Source organism: Peromyscus maniculatus, chromosome 5, assembly GCF_049852395.1.
Source record: "Peromyscus maniculatus bairdii isolate BWxNUB_F1_BW_parent chromosome 5, HU_Pman_BW_mat_3.1, whole genome shotgun sequence".
Classification (NCBI taxonomy): domain Eukaryota; kingdom Metazoa; phylum Chordata; class Mammalia; order Rodentia; family Cricetidae; genus Peromyscus; species Peromyscus maniculatus.
Window position 1 is genome coordinate 57,394,518 of NC_134856.1, and position 22,745 is coordinate 57,417,262.

At 65.5% G+C, this 22,745-nt stretch overlaps 6 non-coding genes across 6 annotated transcripts; all 6 read right to left on the reverse strand.

Annotated features, from left to right (window-relative positions):
- Positions 1 to 2,774: 2,774 nt before the first annotated feature.
- LOC143273635 (5S ribosomal RNA) lies at positions 2,775 to 2,893 on the reverse strand. Its single transcript, XR_013051818.1, has one exon. It is a non-coding gene; the product is annotated as a 5S ribosomal RNA (ribosomal RNA).
- Positions 2,894 to 6,558: 3,665 nt separating this feature from the next.
- Positions 6,559 to 6,677, reverse strand: LOC143273636 (5S ribosomal RNA). Its single transcript, XR_013051819.1, has one exon. It is a non-coding gene; the product is annotated as a 5S ribosomal RNA (ribosomal RNA).
- A 3,691-nt stretch (positions 6,678 to 10,368) lies between these two features.
- On the reverse strand, positions 10,369 to 10,487 carry LOC143273637 (5S ribosomal RNA). Its single transcript, XR_013051820.1, has one exon. It is a non-coding gene; the product is annotated as a 5S ribosomal RNA (ribosomal RNA).
- Positions 10,488 to 14,163: 3,676 nt separating this feature from the next.
- LOC143273639 (5S ribosomal RNA) lies at positions 14,164 to 14,282 on the reverse strand. Its single transcript, XR_013051822.1, has one exon. It is a non-coding gene; the product is annotated as a 5S ribosomal RNA (ribosomal RNA).
- Positions 14,283 to 17,586: 3,304 nt separating this feature from the next.
- On the reverse strand, positions 17,587 to 17,705 carry LOC143273591 (5S ribosomal RNA). The gene has a single exon (XR_013051773.1). It is a non-coding gene; the product is annotated as a 5S ribosomal RNA (ribosomal RNA).
- Positions 17,706 to 20,998: 3,293 nt separating this feature from the next.
- On the reverse strand, positions 20,999 to 21,117 carry LOC143273687 (5S ribosomal RNA). The gene has a single exon (XR_013051874.1). It is a non-coding gene; the product is annotated as a 5S ribosomal RNA (ribosomal RNA).
- Positions 21,118 to 22,745: the final 1,628 nt, after the last annotated feature.

The following is a 22,745-nucleotide window of genomic DNA, read 5'->3' on the forward strand; positions in this document are numbered from 1 at the left end:
ACACAGACAGACAGACAGACAGACAGACAGACACACACACACACACACACACACACACACAAAGGCATGCACAAACACACACGCACACACACACACATGCACGCCCATTCACACACCCTTCCCTACCTCCTGGATGGACCTTGGTTCCCTCTCTGGAACTTGGAATGCCAGCTCGTGGGCTCCAGGTTCTGCCCCCACCCCCACCCCACCCCCACGGAGAACCCGTCCATCCATTCCTCCGTGGCAGAAGCCTCCCTCCCCGGGAAGCGGCGGCGGCGGCGGCGGCGGCGGCGGCGGCGGCGGCGGCGGCAGCGATGATGATGAGCCGCCCCGCTCAGCCCGCCCGCCCGGGAGAAGGGAGAATGTCTCGCTGGAAGGCGAAGGCGCGCAAGATGATCCTGCGCCCATGGGTCCCAGCGAACTTGGAACTTGGGTCTTGGCGCTCTGCGCGTGCACGGTGGGGGCAGAGGCGGGTCCCGTCCGGGCCAGGCGTCTCTTGGACTATCTATCCTCGGTCCCACCCGGCCAGCGGGCCTCCTCCCACCTTGCCTGTGGAGAGTACTGTCCTCTGGAGAGTCCCGGACGAGGAAGGAAGCGTGTGTCTAGGCCCCGACTCCTCGGGAACATCTTCCCTTGCCAATGGATGAGACAGCTCGGGCAGGGCCCTGCAGCCACAAAGTCTGTCTGTCTGTCTGTCTGTCTTCACTGGATGGAGCGAGCACCCGTGCTCTAGCAAGGAGGGACGGCCGCACAGCCAAGCCAGAGCGTACAAAACCAGAGGCACAAACATGCGCACACTCGTGCACACATCCACACCCAGACACGGAGCCCGAGCCTCGCCACACACACATAAACGGGCAAGGATGTCCAGGGCAGGTTGGAACACGGGTCTCTTTGGCGCTCAGCTCCGTGGACGTTGGGGGTAGAGGCGGGTCACGGGGCCAGAATTCTCTTACTGCCCCGCGGCCACCCGGCCACGCACCCATCCAAAGCTGCCTCCATCACGGAAGAGCCAAGGGTCTGAGCGGGCGCGACGAAGGTCACGCGGCTGGACCGGACTGTGTGCCGGGGGTCTGATGGCCTCTCAAACCCCAGCACGGACCCCTCCGCTCTGGGGGACCTGCTTCCGCGACAGACAGAGAATTCCCGCACCGCCGCCACCGCCTCCGACGCCGGCGCCTTAGTGGGACAGCGCCTGACCCGTGACTTCCTCTTGCCCTGGGACCACTAGGTTCCAGGTCGGGCCCATCTTGGACCCGGGTCCTCTGCTCGGCCACCGCACTACTGACTGACTCCTCTACTGGCCTGCGCCCAGGCCTTGGCCCCTCGGGTCGGGCTCGGGAAGCAACCAACTGTGGCTCTCTGGCATCCCATCCCACCGGCGACACGCGCAGCCACACCCACGGACACGTCGCAGCCCCCCAGGGCACCGCTTCACGTGGACTCACACTCATGCACGCACACACGTAGACCTCCACACACACGCTCGCCCACACGGAAACACACTCGGGCATGTGTGCCCCCGCACACGCACGCACGCGCACACACACAGACACCCACGCACGAGCCAGGGTGCCTGCAGGCACAGAGGCCCGCGTGCGTGTGCGCCCGCAGGAACACACACACACACACACACACACACACACACACACATACACTTGCGTGAGATCCCCCCCCCAACACACAAAACATGCAAGGATGCAGGAATGAGGCTACACAGGCACACAAGATGACAATGCGGCCGATCCGAACACACAGACACACACACACACGCACACACGCACACAAGCACACACGCACACAGGCCCACACGCACTCCCACACGGGCCTACTCACCTGTGCATGTTGCTGGAGAGCTTCTCTCCAGGTTCCCCAAGCCCCGCAGTCCCACAATCCACTTATAAAATAATCACTCAGACGCTTGTATCACTTATAAACTGTATGGCCGTGGCAGGCTTCTTGTTAACTGTTCTTATATCTTAAATTAACCCATTTTTATAAATCTATAGCTTGCCACGTGGCTGGTGGCTTACCGGCTTCTTTACATGCTCTTCTCCTGGCGGTGGCTGCAGTGTCTCTCCCTCCTTCTTCCTGTTTCCCCAATTCTCCTCTCTCTTTGTCCCGCCTATACTTCCTGCCTGGTCACTGGCCATCAGTGTTTTATTTACATAGAGTAATATCCACAGCAATGCACGCACCCAAAGTAAACACACTCAGGGAGGCAGGAAGGCAGGCAGGCAGGCCCGTAGGCACGCCCCTGGGCACCACCACCCCATCCCGTGGGGGCTCCTAGTGGGGGAGGTGGGCGTGGTGGAGGGCTCGGGTGGGAGCCTGGTTCCTCTGGGACTGCTTCCAAGCGGTGGGCTGTGTGGAGGTGGTGGGCGGATCTGTCCCCCCACCCCACCCCCGTGCCGGGACCCGGAGTGTCCTCCTCCCAGACCCCCGCCTGTGGAGCCAGGCAGGCAGCCAGGTGCGATGGAGCCCCGGTTGGTGGAGGGCAAGGCTAGCCTGGGCTGCCTGTCAGGCGAGACCTGCCTCTCTCATGTGAATCTTAGCTTCTTCTGGGGTCCTGGGAACCCCACTCGGGTGTTTCCCCCGGTGGGTTGGCAGCGTGCCTGAGGGCTGCGATGGCCGGGCGAATTGGCAGCCTTGCGGGCGAGGGGGAGTGGGAGGCGGAGGCGGAGGCGGAGGGGTCCGGGGGCCCGCCCCATGGGGGCCCGCGGCCGCAAAGGGCCTGCCTTTCAAAGGCCAAAAGGGGCAAAGGCAAAAAAAAAAGCCTACAGCACCCGGTATTCCCAGGCGGTCTCCCATCCAAGTACTAACCAGGCCGGACCCTGCTTAGCTTCCGAGATCAGACGAGATCGGGCGCGTTCAGGGTGGTATGGCCGTAGACGATGGCGCCCGGCCCGCGGAGCCTCAAGAGCCTCACCTCCGCCGCTGCCCTCAGCAGCTCACCCACCCACCCGCCGCCCCTGAGCCCGGCTCGCGCCCCACCCTCAACGCGACGGCACGCCAGCGAGGCCCTCCTCAGCCCTCTGCCCGCCTCCGTGGCCCGTGGTCCGTGGCCCGCAGCGGGGGCCCAGGGCCGGCAGTGGCCAGCGTTTCCCCGGGACCTTCTCCTCTCCCGGTCCTGCTTCATCGGCCGGACGCACTCTCCCACCGGGCACACCCGGCGGGCCCCTGGCACCTTGGCTCGCCCGCAAGCCTGCTCCTCCCTCTCCCTGGGCCTCGGGCGGGTCCGGTGTGCACGCGCCCGCACCTCCCGCTCCCCCGCTCGGCTTTCCACGGCTGCGGGCGCTGAAGCCTCAGGACCTTCTTCCTTCCAGGGCAGGGGCTGCCTTGGTTCCGCGACTCGCCCCACCCGTTGCCAGGTAGCCAGCCCTTGGTCTTTGTGCCAAGCAGGTTGGAGCCCTCCTCTGACCTGCAGGCCATTTCTGTGCCTTCGGGGGTCCTGGTGGGGAGGTGGAGGTGGGGGGGTGGGGAGTGGGGGTGAGGGTGGCCCTGCCCGGGCTGCGCTCTGCCACTTTCTTTCCTGGCTTCCCGGGGAGGGGAGGTGCCCAGGGAGGCGCAGGCAAGGCGGCCGGATCCTTCGGGTGGGTCATCCACCCGTCCAGACAGGGTGCTCACCCTCCTGACGGTGCTGCCCCGAGGTGGTGCCTGGACGGATGGGGTGCTCGCACCGACTGTCATCTCTCACCTTGGGGAACTGTCGGCTTCTCCTCCTCCTCCTCCTCCTCCTCCCCCCCGTTGCTCCTTCCTACTCCTCTTCCTCCTCTCCCCAGGAGACACAGACAGACACAGACAGACAGACAGACAGACAGACACACACACACACACACACACACACACACACAAAGGCATGCACAAACACACACGCACACACACACACATGCACGCCCATTCACACACCCTTCCCTACCTCCTGGATGGACCTTGGTTCCCTCTCTGGAACTTGGAATGCCAGCTCGTGGGCTCCAGGTTCTGCCCCCACCCCCACCCCACCCCCACGGAGAACCCGTCCATCCATTCCTCCGTGGCAGAAGCCTCCCTCCCCGGGAAGCGGCGGCGGCGGCGGCGGCGGCGGCGGCGGCGGCGGCGGCAGCGATGATGATGAGCCGCCCCGCTCAGCCCGCCCGCCCGGGAGAAGGGAGAATGTCTCGCTGGAAGGCGAAGGCGCGCAAGATGATCCTGCGCCCATGGGTCCCAGCGAACTTGGAACTTGGGTCTTGGCGCTCTGCGCGTGCACGGTGGGGGCAGAGGCGGGTCCCGTCCGGGCCAGGCGTCTCTTGGACTATCTATCCTCGGTCCCACCCGGCCAGCGGGCCTCCTCCCACCTTGCCTGTGGAGAGTACTGTCCTCTGGAGAGTCCCGGACGAGGAAGGAAGCGTGTGTCTAGGCCCCGACTCCTCGGGAACATCTTCCCTTGCCAATGGATGAGACAGCTCGGGCAGGGCCCTGCAGCCACAAAGTCTGTCTGTCTGTCTGTCTGTCTTCACTGGATGGAGCGAGCACCCGTGCTCTAGCAAGGAGGGACGGCCGCACAGCCAAGCCAGAGCGTACAAAACCAGAGGCACAAACATGCGCACACTCGTGCACACATCCACACCCAGACACGGAGCCCGAGCCTCGCCACACACACATAAACGGGCAAGGATGTCCAGGGCAGGTTGGAACACGGGTCTCTTTGGCGCTCAGCTCCGTGGACGTTGGGGGTAGAGGCGGGTCACGGGGCCAGAATTCTCTTACTGCCCCGCGGCCACCCGGCCACGCACCCATCCAAAGCTGCCTCCATCACGGAAGAGCCAAGGGTCTGAGCGGGCGCGACGAAGGTCGCGCGGCTGGACCGGACTGTGTGCCGGGGGTCTGATGGCCTCTCAAACCCCAGCACGGACCCCTCCGCTCTGGGGGACCTGCTTCCGCGACAGACAGAGAATTCCCGCACCGCCGCCACCGCCTCCGACGCCGGCGCCTTAGTGGGACAGCGCCTGACCCGTGACTTCCTCTTGCCCTGGGACCACTAGGTTCCAGGTCGGGCCCATCTTGGACCCGGGTCCTCTGCTCGGCCACCGCACTACTGACTGACTCCTCTACTGGCCTGCGCCCAGGCCTTGGCCCCTCGGGTCGGGCTCGGGAAGCAACCAACTGTGGCTCTCTGGCATCCCATCCCACCGGCGACACGCGCAGCCACACCCACGGACACGTCGCAGCCCCCCAGGGCACCGCTTCACGTGGACTCACACTCATGCACGCACACACGTAGACCTCCACACACACGCTCGCCCACACGGAAACACACTCGGGCATGTGTGCCCCCGCACACGCACGCACGCGCACACACACAGACACCCACGCACGAGCCAGGGTGCCTGCAGGCACAGAGGCCCGCGTGCGTGTGCGCCCGCAGGAACACACACACACACACACACACACACACACATACACTTGCGTGAGATCCCCCCCCCAACACACAAAACATGCAAGGATGCAGGAATGAGGCTACACAGGCACACAAGATGACAATGCGGCCGATCCGAACACACAGACACACACACACACGCACACACGCACACAAGCACACACGCACACAGGCCCACACGCACTCCCACACGGGCCTACTCACCTGTGCATGTTGCTGGAGAGCTTCTCTCCAGGTTCCCCAAGCCCCGCAGTCCCACAATCCACTTATAAAATAATCACTCAGACGCTTGTATCACTTATAAACTGTATGGCCGTGGCAGGCTTCTTGTTAACTGTTCTTATATCTTAAATTAACCCATTTTTATAAATCTATAGCTTGCCACGTGGCTGGTGGCTTACCGGCTTCTTTACATGCTCTTCTCCTGGCGGTGGCTGCAGTGTCTCTCCCTCCTTCTTCCTGTTTCCCCAATTCTCCTCTCTCTTTGTCCCGCCTATACTTCCTGCCTGGTCACTGGCCATCAGTGTTTTATTTACATAGAGTAATATCCACAGCAATGCACGCACCCAAAGTAAACACACTCAGGGAGGCAGGAAGGCAGGCAGGCAGGCCCGTAGGCACGCCCCTGGGCACCACCACCCCATCCCGTGGGGGCTCCTAGTGGGGGAGGTGGGCGTGGTGGAGGGCTCGGGTGGGAGCCTGGTTCCTCTGGGACTGCTTCCAAGCGGTGGGCTGTGTGGAGGTGGTGGGCGGATCTGTCCCCCCACCCCACCCCCGTGCCGGGACCCGGAGTGTCCTCCTCCCAGACCCCCGCCTGTGGAGCCAGGCAGGCAGCCAGGTGCGATGGAGCCCCGGTTGGTGGAGGGCAAGGCTAGCCTGGGCTGCCTGTCAGGCGAGACCTGCCTCTCTCATGTGAATCTTAGCTTCTTCTGGGGTCCTGGGAACCCCACTCGGGTGTTTCCCCCGGTGGGTTGGCAGCGTGCCTGAGGGCTGCGATGGCCGGGCGAATTGGCAGCCTTGCGGGCGAGGGGGAGTGGGAGGCGGAGGCGGAGGCGGAGGGGTCCGGGGGCCCGCCCCATGGGGGCCCGCGGCCGCAAAGGGCCTGCCTTTCAAAGGCCAAAAGGGGCAAAGGCAAAAAAAAAAGCCTACAGCACCCGGTATTCCCAGGCGGTCTCCCATCCAAGTACTAACCAGGCCGGACCCTGCTTAGCTTCCGAGATCAGACGAGATCGGGCGCGTTCAGGGTGGTATGGCCGTAGACGATGGCGCCCGGCCCGCGGAGCCTCAAGAGCCTCACCTCCGCCGCTGCCCTCAGCAGCTCACCCACCCACCCGCCGCCCCTGAGCCCGGCTCGCGCCCCACCCTCAACGCGACGGCACGCCAGCGAGGCCCTCCTCAGCCCTCTGCCCGCCTCCGTGGCCCGTGGTCCGTGGCCCGCAGCGGGGGCCCAGGGCCGGCAGTGGCCAGCGTTTCCCCGGGACCTTCTCCTCTCCCGGTCCTGCTTCATCGGCCGGACGCACTCTCCCACCGGGCACACCCGGCGGGCCCCTGGCACCTTGGCTCGCCCGCAAGCCTGCTCCTCCCTCTCCCTGGGCCTCGGGCGGGTCCGGTGTGCACGCGCCCGCACCTCCCGCTCCCCCGCTCGGCTTTCCACGGCTGCGGGCGCTGAAGCCTCAGGACCTTCTTCCTTCCAGGGCAGGGGCTGCCTTGGTTCCGCGACTCGCCCCACCCGTTGCCAGGTAGCCAGCCCCTGGTCTTTGTGCCAAGCAGGTTGGAGCCCTCCTCTGACCTGCAGGCCATTTCTGTGCCTTCGGGGGTCCTGGTGGGGAGGTGGAGGTGGGGGGGTGGGGAGTGGGGGTGAGGGTGGCCCTGCCCGGGCTGCGCTCTGCCACTTTCTTTCCTGGCTTCCCGGGGAGGGGAGGTGCCCAGGGAGGCGCAGGCAAGGCGGCCGGATCCTTCGGGTGGGTCATCCACCCGTCCAGACAGGGTGCTCACCCTCCTGACGGTGCTGCCCCGAGGTGGTGCCTGGACGGATGGGGTGCTCGCACCGACTGTCATCTCTCACCTTGGGGAACTGTCGGCTTCTCCTCCTCCTCCTCCTCCTCCTCCTCCCCCCCGTTGCTCCTTCCTACTCCTCTTCCTCCTCTCCCCAGGAGACACAGACAGACACAGACAGACAGACAGACAGACAGACAGACACACACACACACACACACACACACACACACAAAGGCATGCACAAACACACACGCACACACACACACATGCACGCCCATTCACACACCCTTCCCTACCTCCTGGATGGACCTTGGTTCCCTCTCTGGAACTTGGAATGCCAGCTCGTGGGCTCCAGGTTCTGCCCCCACCCCCACCCCACCCCCACGGAGAACCCGTCCATCCATTCCTCCGTGGCAGAAGCCTCCCTCCCCGGGAAGCGGCGGCGGCGGCGGCGGCGGCGGCGGCGGCGGCGGCGGCGGCGGCGGCAGCGATGATGATGAGCCGCCCCGCTCAGCCCGCCCGCCCGGGAGAAGGGAGAATGTCTCGCTGGAAGGCGAAGGCGCGCAAGATGATCCTGCGCCCATGGGTCCCAGCGAACTTGGAACTTGGGTCTTGGCGCTCTGCGCGTGCACGGTGGGGGCAGAGGCGGGTCCCGTCCGGGCCAGGCGTCTCTTGGACTATCTATCCTCGGTCCCACCCGGCCAGCGGGCCTCCTCCCACCTTGCCTGTGGAGAGTACTGTCCTCTGGAGAGTCCCGGACGAGGAAGGAAGCGTGTGTCTAGGCCCCGACTCCTCGGGAACATCTTCCCTTGCCAATGGATGAGACAGCTCGGGCAGGGCCCTGCAGCCACAAAGTCTGTCTGTCTGTCTGTCTGTCTTCACTGGATGGAGCGAGCACCCGTGCTCTAGCAAGGAGGGACGGCCGCACAGCCAAGCCAGAGCGTACAAAACCAGAGGCACAAACATGCGCACACTCGTGCACACATCCACACCCAGACACGGAGCCCGAGCCTCGCCACACACACATAAACGGGCAAGGATGTCCAGGGCAGGTTGGAACACGGGTCTCTTTGGCGCTCAGCTCCGTGGACGTTGGGGGTAGAGGCGGGTCACGGGGCCAGAATTCTCTTACTGCCCCGCGGCCACCCGGCCACGCACCCATCCAAAGCTGCCTCCATCACGGAAGAGCCAAGGGTCTGAGCGGGCGCGACGAAGGTCGCGCGGCTGGACCGGACTGTGTGCCGGGGGTCTGATGGCCTCTCAAACCCCAGCACGGACCCCTCCGCTCTGGGGGACCTGCTTCCGCGACAGACAGAGAATTCCCGCACCGCCGCCACCGCCTCCGACGCCGGCGCCTTAGTGGGACAGCGCCTGACCCGTGACTTCCTCTTGCCCTGGGACCACTAGGTTCCAGGTCGGGCCCATCTTGGACCCGGGTCCTCTGCTCGGCCACCGCACTACTGACTGACTCCTCTACTGGCCTGCGCCCAGGCCTTGGCCCCTCGGGTCGGGCTCGGGAAGCAACCAACTGTGGCTCTCTGGCATCCCATCCCACCGGCGACACGCGCAGCCACACCCACGGACACGTCGCAGCCCCCCAGGGCACCGCTTCACGTGGACTCACACTCATGCACGCACACACGTAGACCTCCACACACACGCTCGCCCACACGGAAACACACTCGGGCATGTGTGCCCCCGCACACGCACGCACGCGCACACACACAGACACCCACGCACGAGCCAGGGTGCCTGCAGGCACAGAGGCCCGCGTGCGTGTGCGCCCGCAGGAACACACACACACACACACACACACACACACACACACACACATACACTTGCGTGAGATCCCCCCCCCAACACACAAAACATGCAAGGATGCAGGAATGAGGCTACACAGGCACACAAGATGACAATGCGGCCGATCCGAACACACAGACACACACACACACGCACACACGCACACAAGCACACACGCACACAGGCCCACACGCACTCCCACACGGGCCTACTCACCTGTGCATGTTGCTGGAGAGCTTCTCTCCAGGTTCCCCAAGCCCCGCAGTCCCACAATCCACTTATAAAATAATCACTCAGACGCTTGTATCACTTATAAACTGTATGGCCGTGGCAGGCTTCTTGTTAACTGTTCTTATATCTTAAATTAACCCATTTTTATAAATCTATAGCTTGCCACGTGGCTGGTGGCTTACCGGCTTCTTTACATGCTCTTCTCCTGGCGGTGGCTGCAGTGTCTCTCCCTCCTTCTTCCTGTTTCCCCAATTCTCCTCTCTCTTTGTCCCGCCTATACTTCCTGCCTGGTCACTGGCCATCAGTGTTTTATTTACATAGAGTAATATCCACAGCAATGCACGCACCCAAAGTAAACACACTCAGGGAGGCAGGAAGGCAGGCAGGCAGGCCCGTAGGCACGCCCCTGGGCACCACCACCCCATCCCGTGGGGGCTCCTAGTGGGGGAGGTGGGCGTGGTGGAGGGCTCGGGTGGGAGCCTGGTTCCTCTGGGACTGCTTCCAAGCGGTGGGCTGTGTGGAGGTGGTGGGCGGATCTGTCCCCCCACCCCACCCCCGTGCCGGGACCCGGAGTGTCCTCCTCCCAGACCCCCGCCTGTGGAGCCAGGCAGGCAGCCAGGTGCGATGGAGCCCCGGTTGGTGGAGGGCAAGGCTAGCCTGGGCTGCCTGTCAGGCGAGACCTGCCTCTCTCATGTGAATCTTAGCTTCTTCTGGGGTCCTGGGAACCCCACTCGGGTGTTTCCCCCGGTGGGTTGGCAGCGTGCCTGAGGGCTGCGATGGCCGGGCGAATTGGCAGCCTTGCGGGCGAGGGGGAGTGGGAGGCGGAGGCGGAGGCGGAGGGGTCCGGGGGCCCGCCCCATGGGGGCCCGCGGCCGCAAAGGGCCTGCCTTTCAAAGGCCAAAAGGGGCAAAGGCAAAAAAAAAAGCCTACAGCACCCGGTATTCCCAGGCGGTCTCCCATCCAAGTACTAACCAGGCCGGACCCTGCTTAGCTTCCGAGATCAGACGAGATCGGGCGCGTTCAGGGTGGTATGGCCGTAGACGATGGCGCCCGGCCCGCGGAGCCTCAAGAGCCTCACCTCCGCCGCTGCCCTCAGCAGCTCACCCACCCACCCGCCGCCCCTGAGCCCGGCTCGCGCCCCACCCTCAACGCGACAGCACGCCAGCGAGGCCCTCCTCAGCCCTCTGCCCGCCTCCGTGGCCCGTGGTCCGTGGCCCGCAGCGGGGGCCCAGGGCCGGCAGTGGCCAGCGTTTCCCCGGGACCTTCTCCTCTCCCGGTCCTGCTTCATCGGCCGGACGCACTCTCCCACCGGGCACACCCGGCGGGCCCCTGGCACCTTGGCTCGCCCGCAAGCCTGCTCCTCCCTCTCCCTGGGCCTCGGGCGGGTCCGGTGTGCACGCGCCCGCACCTCCCGCTCCCCCGCTCGGCTTTCCACGGCTGCGGGCGCTGAAGCCTCAGGACCTTCTTCCTTCCAGGGCAGGGGCTGCCTTGGTTCCGCGACTTGCCCCACCCGTTGCCAGGTAGCCAGCCCCTGGTCTTTGTGCCAAGCAGGTTGGAGCCCTCCTCTGACCTGCAGGCCATTTCTGTGCCTTCGGGGGTCCTGGTGGGGAGGTGGAGGTGGGGGGGTGGGGAGTGGGGGTGAGGGTGGCCCTGCCCGGGCTGCGCTCTGCCACTTTCTTTCCTGGCTTCCCGGGGAGGGGAGGTGCCCAGGGAGGCGCAGGCAAGGCGGCCGGATCCTTCGGGTGGGTCATCCACCCGTCCAGACAGGGTGCTCACCCTCCTGACGGTGCTGCCCCGAGGTGGTGCCTGGACGGATGGGGTGCTCGCACCGACTGTCATCTCTCACCTTGGGGAACTGTCGGCTTCTCCTCCTCCTCCTCCTCCTCCTCCTCCTCCTCCTCCTCCCCCCCGTTGCTCCTTCCTACTCCTCTTCCTCCTCTCCCCAGGAGACACAGACAGACACAGACAGACAGACAGACAGACAGACAGACAGACACACACACACACACACACACAAAGGCATGCACAAACACACACGCACACACACACACATGCACGCCCATTCACACACCCTTCCCTACCTCCTGGATGGACCTTGGTTCCCTCTCTGGAACTTGGAATGCCAGCTCGTGGGCTCCAGGTTCTGCCCCCACCCCCACCCCACCCCCACGGAGAACCCGTCCATCCATTCCTCCGTGGCAGAAGCCTCCCTCCCCGGGAAGCGGCGGCGGCGGCGGCGGCGGCGGCGGCGGCAGCGATGATGATGAGCCGCCCCGCTCAGCCCGCCCGCCCGGGAGAAGGGAGAATGTCTCGCTGGAAGGCGAAGGCGCGCAAGATGATCCTGCGCCCATGGGTCCCAGCGAACTTGGAACTTGGGTCTTGGCGCTCTGCGCGTGCACGGTGGGGGCAGAGGCGGGTCCCGTCCGGGCCAGGCGTCTCTTGGACTATCTATCCTCGGTCCCACCCGGCCAGCGGGCCTCCTCCCACCTTGCCTGTGGAGAGTACTGTCCTCTGGAGAGTCCCGGACGAGGAAGGAAGCGTGTGTCTAGGCCCCGACTCCTCGGGAACATCTTCCCTTGCCAATGGATGAGACAGCTCGGGCAGGGCCCTGCAGCCACAAAGTCTGTCTGTCTGTCTGTCTGTCTTCACTGGATGGAGCGAGCACCCGTGCTCTAGCAAGGAGGGACGGCCGCACAGCCAAGCCAGAGCGTACAAAACCAGAGGCACAAACATGCGCACACTCGTGCACACATCCACACCCAGACACGGAGCCCGAGCCTCGCCACACACACATAAACGGGCAAGGATGTCCAGGGCAGGTTGGAACACGGGTCTCTTTGGCGCTCAGCTCCGTGGACGTTGGGGGTAGAGGCGGGTCACGGGGCCAGAATTCTCTTACTGCCCCGCGGCCACCCGGCCACGCACCCATCCAAAGCTGCCTCCATCACGGAAGAGCCAAGGGTCTGAGCGGGCGCGACGAAGGTCGCGCGGCTGGACCGGACTGTGTGCCGGGGGTCTGATGGCCTCTCAAACCCCAGCACGGACCCCTCCGCTCTGGGGGACCTGCTTCCGCGACAGACAGAGAATTCCCGCACCGCCGCCACCGCCTCCGACGCCGGCGCCTTAGTGGGACAGCGCCTGACCCGTGACTTCCTCTTGCCCTGGGACCACTAGGTTCCAGGTCGGGCCCATCTTGGACCCGGGTCCTCTGCTCGGCCACCGCACTACTGACTGACTCCTCTACTGGCCTGCGCCCAGGCCTTGGCCCCTCGGGTCGGGCTCGGGAAGCAACCAACTGTGGCTCTCTGGCATCCCATCCCACCGGCGACACGCGCAGCCACACCCACGGACACGTCGCAGCCCCCCAGGGCACCGCTTCACGTGGACTCACACTCATGCACGCACACACGTAGACCTCCACACACACGCTCGCCCACACGGAAACACACTCGGGCATGTGTGCCCCCGCACACGCACGCACGCGCACACACACAGACACCCACGCACGAGCCAGGGTGCCTGCAGGCACAGAGGCCCGCGTGCGTGTGCGCCCGCAGGAACACACACACACACACACACACACACACACACACACACACATACACTTGCGTGAGATCCCCCCCCCAACACACAAAACATGCAAGGATGCAGGAATGAGGCTACACAGGCACACAAGATGACAATGCGGCCGATCCGAACACACAGACACACACACACGCACACACGCACACAAGCACACACGCACACAGGCCCACACGCACTCCCACACGGGCCTACTCACCTGTGCATGTTGCTGGAGAGCTTCTCTCCAGGTTCCCCAAGCCCCGCAGTCCCACAATCCACTTATAAAATAATCACTCAGACGCTTGTATCACTTATAAACTGTATGGCTGTGGCAGGCTTCTTCTTAACTGTTCTTATATCTTAAATTAACCCATTTTTATAAATCTATAGCTTGCCTCGTGGCTGGTGGCTTACCGGCTTCTTTACATGCTCTTCTCCTGGCGGTGGCTGCAGTGTCTCTCCCTCCTTCTTCCTGTTTCCCCAATTCTCCTCTCTCTTTGTCCCGCCTATACTTCCTGCCTGGTCACTGGCCATCAGTGTTTTATTTACATAGAGTAATATCCACAGCAATGCACGCACCCAAAGTAAACACACTCAGGGAGGCAGGAAGGCAGGCAGGCAGGCCCGTAGGCACGCCCCTGGGCACCACCACCCCATCCCGTGGGGGCTCCTAGTGGGGGAGGTGGGCGTGGTGGAGGGCTCGGGTGGGAGCCTGGTTCCTCTGGGACTGCTTCCAAGCGGTGGGCTGTGTGGAGGTGGTGGGCGGATCTGTCCCCCCACCCCACCCCCGTGCCGGGACCCGGAGTGTCCTCCTCCCAGACCCCCGCCTGTGGAGCCAGGCAGGCAGCCAGGTGCGATGGAGCCCCGGTTGGTGGAGGGCAAGGCTAGCCTGGGCTGCCTGTCAGGCGAGACCTGCCTCTCTCATGTGAATCTTAGCTTCTTCTGGGGTCCTGGGAACCCCACTCGGGTGTTTCCCCCGGTGGGTTGGCAGCGTGCCTGAGGGCTGCGATGGCCGGGCGAATTGGCAGCCTTGCGGGCAAGGGGGAGTGGGAGGCGGAGGCGGAGGCGGAGGGGTCCGGGGGCCCGCCCCATGGGGGCCCGCGGCCACAAAGGGCCTGCCTTTCAAAGGCCAAAAGGGGCAAAGGCAAAAAAAGAGCCTACAGCACCCGGTATTCCCAGGCGGTCTCCCATCCAAGTACTAACCAGGCCGGACCCTGCTTAGCTTCCGAGATCAGACGAGATAGGGCGCGTTCAGGGTGGTATGGCCGTAGACGATGGCGCCCGGCCCGCGGAGCCTCAAGAGCCTGGCCGCCGCTGCCCTCAGCAGCTCACCCACCCACCCGCCGCCCCTGAGCCCGGCTCGCGCCCCACCCTCAACGCGACGGCACGCCAGCGAGGCCCTCCTCAGCCCTCTGCCCGCCTCCGTGGCCCGTGGTCCGTGGCCCGCAGCGGGGGCCCAGGGCCGGCAGTGGCCAGCGTTTCCCCGGGACCTTCTCCTCTCCCGGTCCTGCTTCATCGGCCGGCGGCACTCTCCCACCGGGCACACCCGGCGGGCCCCTGGCACCTTGGCTCGCCCGCAAGCCTGCTCCTCCCTCTCCCTGGGCCTCGGGCCGGTCCGGTGTGCACGCGCCCGCACCTCCCGCTCCCCCGCTCGGCTTTCCACGGCTGCGGGCGCTGAAGCCTCAGGACCTTCTTCCTTCCAGGGCAGGGGCTGCCTTGGCTCCGCGACTCGCCCCACCCGTTGCCAGGTAGCCAGCCCCTGGTCTTTGGGGCAGGCAGGTTGGAGCCCTCCTCTGACCTGCAGGCCATTTCTGTGCCTTTGGGGGTCCTGGTGGGGAGGTGGAGGTGGGGGGGTGGGGAGTGGGGGTGAGGGTGGCAGGAGGGGTTCGTGGCCCTGCCCGGGCTGCGCTCTGCCACTTTCTTTCCTGGCTTCCCGGGGAGGGGAGGTGCCCAGGGAGGCGCAGGCAAGGCGGCCGGATCCTTCGGGTGGGTCATCCACCCGTCCAGACAGGGTGCTCACCCTCCTGACGGTGCTGCCCCGAGGTGGTGCCTGGACGGATGGGGTGCTCGCACCGACTGTCATCTCTCACCTTGGGGAACTGTCGGCTTCTCCTCCTCCTCCTCCTCCCCCGTTGCTCCTTCCTACTCCTCTTCCTCCTCTCCCCAGGAGACACAGACAGACACAGACAGACAGACACACACACAAACACACACACACACACACACACACGCATGCACAAACACACACGCGCACACACACACACATGCACGCCCATTCACACACCCTTCCCTACCTCCTGGATGGACCTTGGTTCCCTCTCTGGAACTTGGAATGCCAGCTCGTGGGCTCCAGGTTCTGCCCCCACCCCCGCCCCACCCCCACGGAGAACCCGTCCATCCATTCCTCCGTGGCAGAAGCCTCCCTCCCCGGGAAGCGGCGGGGGCGGCGGGGGCGGCGGCGGCGGCGGCGGCGGGGGCCGCGGCGGCGATGATGAGCCGCCCCGCTCAGCCCGCCCGCCCGGGAGAAGGGAGAATGTCTCGCTGGAAGGCGCGCAAGATGATCCTGCGCCCATGGGTCCCAGCGAACTTGGAACTTGGGTCTTGGCGCTCTGCGCGTGCACGGTGGGGGCAGAGGCGGGTCCCGTCCGGGCCAGGCGTCTCTTGGACTATCTATCCTCGGTCCCACCCGGCCAGCGGGCCTCCTCCCACCTTGCCTGTGGAGAGTACTGTCCTCTGGAGAGTCCCGGACGAGGAAGGAAGCGTGTGTCTAGGCCCCGACTCCTCGGGAACATCTTCCCTTGCCAATGGATGAGACAGCTCGGGCAGGGCCCTGCAGCCACAAAGTCTGTCTGTCTGTCTGTCTGTCTTCACTGGATGGAGCGAGCACCCGTGCTCTAGCAAGGAGGGACGGCCGCACAGCCAAGCCAGAGCGTACAAAACCAGAGGCACAAACATGCGCACACTCGTGCACACATCCACACCCAGACACGGAGCCCGAGCCTCGCCACACACACATAAACGGGCAAGGATGTCCAGGGCAGGTTGGAACACGGGGCTCTTTGTCGCTCAGCTCCGTGGACGTTGGGGGTAGAGGCGGGTCACGGGGCCAGAATTCTCTTCCTGCCACCTGGCCACCCGGCCACCCGGCCACGCACCCATCCAAAGCTGCCTCCATCAAGGAAGAGCCAAGGGTCTGAGCGGGCGCGACGAAGGTCGCGCGGCTGGACCGGACTGTGTGCCGGGGGTCTGATGGCCTCTCAAACCCCAGCACGGACCCCTCCGCTCTGGGGGACCTGCTTCCGCGACAGACAGAGAATTCCCGAGAATTCCCGCACCGCCGGCGCCTCAGTGGGACAGCGCCTGACCTGTGACTTCCTCTTGCCCTGGGACCACTAGGTTCCAGGTCGGGCCCATCTTGGACCCGGGTGCTCTGCTCGGCCACCGCACTACTGACTGACTCCTCTACTGGCCTGCGCCCAGGCCTTGGCCCCTCGGGTCGGGCTCGGGAAGCAACCAACTGTGGCTCTCTGGCATCCCATCCCACCGGCGACACGCGCAGCCACACCCACGGACACGTCGCAGCCCCCTAGGGCACCGCTTCACGTGGACTCACACTCATGCACGCACACACGTAGACCTCCACACACACGCTCGCCCACACGGAAACACACTCGGCATGTGTGCCCCCGCACACGCACGCACGCACGCAAGCACGCACGCGCACACACACAGACACCCATGCACGAGCCAGGGTGCCTGCAGGCACAGAGGCCCGCGTGCGTGTGCGCCCGCAGGAACACACACACACACACACACACACACACACACACACACACACACATACACGTGCGTGAGATACCCCCCCCAACACACAAAACATTCAATGATGCAGGAATGAGGCTACACAGGCACACAGGATGACAATGTGGCCGACCTGAACACACACACACACACACACACATACACACACACACACACACACACACGGGCCTACTCACCTATGCACGCACCCAAAGTTAACACACTCAGGGAGGCAGGAAGGCAGGCAGGCAGGCCCGTAGGCACGCCCCTGGGCACCACCACCCTATCCCGTGGGGGCTCCTAGTGGGGGAGGTGGGCGTGGTGGAGGGCTCGGGTGGGAGCCTGGTTCCTCTGGGACTGCTTCCAAGCGGTGGGCTGTGTGGAGGTGGTGGGCGGATCTGTCCCCCCACCCCATCCCCGTGCCGGGACCCGGAGTGTCCTCCTCCCAGACCCCCGCCTGTGGAGCCAGGCAGGCAGCCAGGTGCGATGGAGCCCCGGTTGTTGGAGGGCAAGGCTAGCCTGGGCTGCCTGTCAGGCGAGACCTGCCTCTCTCATGTGAATCTTAGCTTCTTCTGGGGTCCTGGGATCCCCACTCGGGTGTTTCCCCCGGTGGGTTGGCAGCGTGCCTGAGGGCTGCGATGGCCGGGCGAATTGGCAGCCTTGCGGGCGAAGGGGAGGGGGAGGGGGAGGCGGAGGGGTCCCGGGGCCCGCCCCATGGGGGCCCGCGGCCGCAAAGGGCCTGCCTTTCAAAGGCCAAAAGGGGCAAAGGCAAAAAAAGCCTACAGCACCCGGTATTCCCAGGCGGTCTCCCATCCAAGTACTAACCAGGCCCGACCCTGCTTAGCTTCCGAGATCAGAGGAGATCGGGCGCGTTCAGGGTGGTATGGCCGTAGACGACGGCGCCCGGTCCGCGGAGCCTCAAGAGCCTCACCTCCGCCGCTGCCCTCAGCAGCTCACCCACCCACCCGCCGCCCCGGAGCCCGGCTCGCGCCCCACCCTGAACGCGACGGCACGCCAGCGAGGCCCTCCTCAGCCCTCTGCCCGCGTCCGTGGCCCGTGGTCCGTGGCCCGCAGCGGGGGCCCAGGGCCGGCAGTGGCCAGCGTTTCCCCGGGACCTTCTCCTCTCCCGGTCCTGCTTCATCGGCCGGCGGCACTCTCCCACCGGGCACACCCGGCGGGCCCCTGGCACCTTGGCTCGCCCGCAAGCCTGCTCCTCCCTCTCCCTGGGCCTCGGGCCGGTCCGGTGTGCACGCGCCCGCACCTCCCGCTCCCCCGCTCGGCTTTCCACGGCTGCGGGCGCTGAAGCCTCAGGACCTTCTTCCTTCCAGGGCAGGGGCTGCCTTGGCTCCGCGACTCGCCCCACCCGTTGCCAGGTAGCCAGCCCCTGGTCTTTGGGGCAGGCAGGTTGGAGCCCTCCTCTGACCTGCAGGCCATTTCTGTGCCTTTGGGGGTCCTGGTGGGGAGGTGGAGGTGGGGGGGTGGGGAGTGGGGGTGAGGGTGGCAGGAGGGGTTCGTGGCCCTGCCCGGGCTGCGCTCTGCCACTTTCTTTCCTGGCTTCCCGGGGAGGGGAGGTGCCCAGGGAGGCGCAGGCAAGGCGGCCGGATCCTTCGGGTGGGTCATCCACCGGTCCAGACAGGGTGCTCACCCTCCTGACGGTGCTGCCCCGAGGTGGTGCCTGGACGGATGGGGTGCTCGCACCGACTGTCATCTCTCACCTTGGGGAACTGTCGGCTTCTCCTCCTCCTCCTCCTCCTCCCCCGTTGCTCCTTCCTACTCCTCTTCCTCCTCTCCCCAGGAGACACAGACAGACACAGACAGACAGTCACACACACAAACACACACACACACACACACACACGCATGCACAAACACACACGCGCACACACACACACATGCACGCCCATTCACACACCCTTCCCTACCTCCTGGATGGACCTTGGTTCCCTCTCTGGAACTTGGAATGCCAGCTCGTGGGCTCCAGGTTCTGCCCCCACCCCCGCCCCACCCCCACGGAGAACCCGTCCATCCATTCCTCCGTGGCAGAAGCCTCCCTCCCCGGGAAGCGGCGGGGGCGGCGGGGGCGGCGGCGGCGGCGGGGGCGGCGGCGGAGGCGATGATGATGAGCCGCCCCGCTCAGCCCGCCCGCCCGGGAGAAGGGAGAATGTCTCGCTGGAAGGCGAGCAAGATGATCCTGCGCCCATGGGTCCCAGCGAACTTGGAACTTGGGTCTTGGCGCTCTGCGCGTGCACGGTGGGGGCAGAGGCGGGTCCCGTCCGGGCCAGGCGTCTCTTGGGCTATCTATCCTCGGTCCCACCCGGCCAGCGGGCCTCCTCCCACCTTGCCTGTGGAGAGTACTGTCCTCTGGAGAGTCCCGGACGAGGAAGGAAGCGTGTGTCTAGGCCCCGACTCCTCGGTTACATCTTCCCTTGCCAATGGATGAGACAGCTCGGGCAGGGCCCTGCAGCCACAAAGTCTGTCTGTCTGTCTGTCTGTCTGTCTTCACTGGATGGAGCGAGCACCCGTGCTCTAGCAAGGAGGGACGGCCGCACAGCCAAGCCAGAGCGTACAAAACCAGAGGCACAAACATGCGCACACTCGTGCACACATCCACACCCAGACACGGAGCCCGAGCCTCGCCACACACACATAAACGGGCAAGGATGTCCAGGGCAGGTTGGAACACGGGGCTCTTTGTCGCTCAGCTCCGTGGACGTTGGGGGTAGAGGCGGGTCACGGGGCCAGAATTCTCTTCCTGCCACCTGGCCACCCGGCCACCCGGCCACGCACCCATCCAAAGCTGCCTCCATCAAGGAAGAGCCAAGGGTCTGAGCGGGCGCGACGAAGGTCGCGCGGCTGGACCGGACTGTGTGCCGGGGGTCTGATGGCCTCTCAAACCCCAGCACGGACCCCTCCGCTCTGGGGGACCTGCTTCCGCGACAGACAGAGAATTCCCGAGAATTCCCGCACCGCCGGCGCCTCAGTGGGACAGCGCCTGACCTGTGACTTCCTCTTGCCCTGGGACCACTAGGTTCCAGGTCGGGCCCATCTTGGACCCGGGTGCTCTGCTCGGCCACCGCACTACTGACTGACTCCTCTACTGGCCTGCGCCCAGGCCTTGGCCCCTCGGGTCGGGCTCGGGAAGCAACCAACTGTGGCTCTCTGGCATCCCATCCCACCGGCGACACGCGCAGCCACACCCACGGACACGTCGCAGCCCCCTAGGGCACCGCTTCACGTGGACTCACACTCATGCACGCACACACGTAGACCTCCACACACACGCTCGCCCACACGGAAACACACTCGGCATGTGTGCCCCCGCACACGCACGCACGCACGCAAGCACGCACGCGCACACACACAGACACCCACGCACGAGCCAGGGTGCCTGCAGGCACAGAGGCCCGCGTGCGTGTGCGCCCGCAGGAACACACACACACACACACACACACACACACACACACACACATACACGTGCGTGAGATACCCCCCCCAACACACAAAACATTCAATGATGCAGGAATGAGGCTACACAGGCACACAGGATGACAATGCGGCCGACCTGAACACACACACACACACACACACACACACACACGGGCCTACTCACCTATGCACGCACCCAAAGTTAACACACTCAGGGAGGCAGGAAGGCAGGCAGGCAGGCCCGTAGGCACGCCCCTGGGCACCACCACCCTATCCCGTGGGGGCTCCTAGTGGGGGAGGTGGGCGTGGTGGAGGGCTCGGGTGGGAGCCTGGTTCCTCTGGGACTGCTTCCAAGCGGTGGGCTGTGTGGAGGTGGTGGGCGGATCTGTCCCCCCACCCCATCCCCGTGCCGGGACCCGGAGTGTCCTCCTCCCAGACCCCCGCCTGTGGAGCCAGGCAGGCAGCCAGGTGCGATGGAGCCCCGGTTGTTGGAGGGCAAGGCTAGCCTGGGCTGCCTGTCAGGCGAGACCTGCCTCTCTCATGTGAATCTTAGCTTCTTCTGGGGTCCTGGGATCCCCACTCGGGTGTTTCCCCCGGTGGGTTGGCAGCGTGCCTGAGGGCTGCGATGGCCGGGCGAATTGGCAGCCTTGCGGGCGAAGGGGAGGGGGAGGGGGAGGCGGAGGGGTCCCGGGGCCCGCCCCATGGGGGCCCGCGGCCGCAAAGGGCCTGCCTTTCAAAGGCCAAAGGGGCAAAGGCAAAAAAAGCCTACAGCACCCGGTATTCCCAGGCGGTCTCCCATCCAAGTACTAACCAGGCCCGACCCTGCTTAGCTTCCGAGATCAGACGAGATCGGGCGCGTTCAGGGTGGTATGGCCGTAGACGACGGCGCCCGGTCCGCGGAGCCTCAAGAGCCTCACCTCCGCCGCTGCCCTCAGCAGCTCACCCACCCACCCGCCGCCCCGGAGCCCGGCTCGCGCCCCACCCTGAACGCGACGGCACGCCAGCGAGGCCCTCCTCAGCCCTCTGCCCGCGTCCGTGGCCCGTGGTCCGTGGCCCGCAGCGGGGGCCCAGGGCCGGCAGTGGCCAGCGTTTCCCCGGGACCTTCTCCTCTCCCGGTCCTGCTTCATCGGCCGGCGGCACTCTCCCACCGGGCACACCCGGCGGGCCCCTGGCACCTTGGCTCGCCCGCAAGCCTGCTCCTCCCTCTCCCTGGGCCTCGGGCCGGTCCGGTGTGCACGCGCCCGCACCTCCCGCTCCCCCGCTCGGCTTTCCACGGCTGCGGGCGCTGAAGCCTCAGGACCTTCTTCCTTCCAGGGCAGGGGCTGCCTTGGCTCCGCGACTCGCCCCACCCGTTGCCAGGTAGCCAGCCCCTGGTCTTTGGGGCAGGCAGGTTGGAGCCCTCCTCTGACCTGCAGGCCATTTCTGTGCCTTTGGGGGTCCTGGTGGGGAGGTGGAGGTGGGGGGGTGGGGAGTGGGGGTGAGGGTGGCAGGAGGGGTTCGTGGCCCTGCCCGGGCTGCGCTCTGCCACTTTCTTTCCTGGCTTCCCGGGGAGGGGAGGTGCCCAGGGAGGCGCAGGCAAGGCGGCCGGATCCTTCGGGTGGGTCATCCACCGGTCCAGACAGGGTGCTCACCCTCCTGACGGTGCTGCCCCGAGGTGGTGCCTGGACGGATGGGGTGCTCGCACCGACTGTCATCTCTCACCTTGGGGAACTGTCGGCTTCTCCTCCTCCTCCTCCTCCCCCGTTGCTCCTTCCTACTCCTCTTCCTCCTCTCCCCAGGAGACACAGACAGACACAGACAGACAGACACACACACAAACACACACACACACACACACACACACACGCATGCACAAACACACACGCGCACACACACACACATGCACGCCCATTCACACACCCTTCCCTACCTCCTGGATGGACCTTGGTTCCCTCTCTGGAACTTGGAATGCCAGCTCGTGGGCTCCAGGTTCTGCCCCCACCCCCGCCCCACCCCCACGGAGAACCCGTCCATCCATTCCTCCGTGGCAGAAGCCTCCCTCCCCGGGAAGCGGCGGGGGCGGCGGGGGCGGCGGCGGCGGCGGGGGCGGCGGCGGAGGCGATGATGATGAGCCGCCCCGCTCAGCCCGCCCGCCCGGGAGAAGGGAGAATGTCTCGCTGGAAGGCGAGCAAGATGATCCTGCGCCCATGGGTCCCAGCGAACTTGGAACTTGGGTCTTGGCGCTCTGCGCGTGCACGGTGGGGGCAGAGGCGGGTCCCGTCCGGGCCAGGCGTCTCTTGGGCTATCTCTCCTCGGTCCCACCCGGCCAGCGGGCCTCCTCCCACCTTGCCTGTGGAGAGGACTGTCCTCTGGAGAGTCCCGGACGAGGAAGGAAGCGTGTGTCTAGGCCCCGACTCCTCGGTTACATCTTCCCTTGCCAATGGATGAGACAGCTCGGGCAGGGCCCTGCAGCCACAAAGTCTGTCTGTCTGTCTGTCTGTCTGTCTTCACTGGATGGAGCGAGCACCCG